We start from the raw sequence: 1,656 nt of genomic DNA on the forward strand, positions 1-1,656 counted from the left end.
TTAGTAAAATGCATGCTGTTTTTGTGTGGTATTAAGTGGATAATCGGCCTCAACATGGACATGCATATTCGGCCACATGAGGGGAAATTGGTGTGCATGCATTCGGTTAGAGGCAAGCATATTGATGCCTATTCTTGGCTTAGAAAATTCGGCTAAGAGGAATACTAACTAAGGTGTTGAGTTCGATTCATGATTTTGTACATATGCGACTTTGATGCCTAATGAGTAGATATTTATATATTGGCTAGGCATCTTGAATTCCTCTTCCGATGCTCAAATGATAAAACCAATTTATTTGTTAAATTTAGCTTAAGAAGCTAGAGGTGGAGAATCAAGCAAAGGCAAAGGAAAGATAATCGAGTAGTCGATTGGAAATCGTTTCATCCAATATAAGGTAAGTCATTAAGCATATATTTGGTGTTGATGTAAATGACCATAATATATACACAATTGTGTTTAAATGAATTGATGTGTAAATGGGAATGTATGTGTATGGAATGATGCCATTGTTGAATGTATAAAGGCAGCAAAATGCATAAGGTATTGGTCTCGGCACTAAGTGTGCGGGTATAAATGGACACGGTGACAAGATTGGCACTAAGTGTGCGGGTTTAAAATTGTACAGCACTAAGTGTGCGAGTTTGATTATATAGCACTAAGTGTGCGAGCTGAAAATTATATAGCACTAAGTGTGCGAGCTGAAAATATATAGCACTAAGTGTGCGGATTCACTATATGCTCTTGTATTACAATTGGCACTGAGTGTGCGACATTATCGAGTTAATCCGGACAGCGGATCGGGTAAGTACCTCGAGCTCATGATGAATAGAAAATACGTCCATGCTTGGGGTTGAATTGGTAAGCCTTAAATCTATGTGATGATTGAAATTGTATGGTTGTGCTGGAAAATGAGTTAATGTGTAAAAATGCTTCGATTATCTTGTTGTGTAGAATATGAAATGTGGATGTATGACTTGGTACGAGATTGGACCGAAAGGTCCGAGGTATTATGGTATAGATTCGATATGGATGAGTACCTAGCCTCGTTTGCTGTACATGTTGTAGTGACTTTATTAGTGGATTGATGAATGCTTATGACTTACTGAGTTGTAAACTCACTCGGTGTTTTTTTTCTTGTCACCCATTTTAGGTCTCTCGGATTCGTATTGCTTGCGTGATCGGGACCGTCGTTGAAGTCATCACACCGGCTGAAATCTTGTGGTATTGTTTTCGTTGTTGAAGAACATTTGGCATGTATAGGCTATTATATTTTGTCGAATTGTGGGTTGTAAACTTTAAGCCCTGTGAAAATGGCCTATGTGGTCGTCGAGTGGGATGCTAGAACCTATAGCCACGAGTCTTAGAAACTCTAATTTTGATAAGGTGGCCACAATTTGTGTCATGTATGATGGATGATTAAGGCCAAGGAAAGATTCATGAAATTGGCATAGTCTACTGCAGTAACTGTCACGGACAGCAGCAGTGAGATGAGATTGAAAAATCACTAAAAATAGTAGAAGTAGAATTAAATAGTGGGTAAATTATGAAATTGAACCTTGATGAATCTAATTTCATATGGATGAAACGAAACGACCATATGAGCAGTATACTGAGAAATATTAAAGTTCTCGTGAGACAGGGCCAGAACGGTTTCTG

General features: G+C 38.2%; 1 long non-coding RNA gene across 1 annotated transcript; it reads left to right on the forward strand.

Annotated features, from left to right (window-relative positions):
- Positions 1–313: 313 nt before the first annotated feature.
- LOC128283921 (uncharacterized) lies at positions 314–1,442 on the forward strand. The gene is made up of 2 exons (XR_008274265.1): positions 314–394; positions 1,151–1,442. It is a non-coding gene; the product is annotated as an uncharacterized LOC128283921 (long non-coding RNA).
- The last annotated feature ends 214 nt before the right edge of the window (positions 1,443–1,656 follow it).

The sequence above is a fragment of the Gossypium arboreum genome, chromosome 2, assembly GCF_025698485.1.
Source record: "Gossypium arboreum isolate Shixiya-1 chromosome 2, ASM2569848v2, whole genome shotgun sequence".
NCBI lineage: Eukaryota > Viridiplantae > Streptophyta > Magnoliopsida > Malvales > Malvaceae > Gossypium > Gossypium arboreum.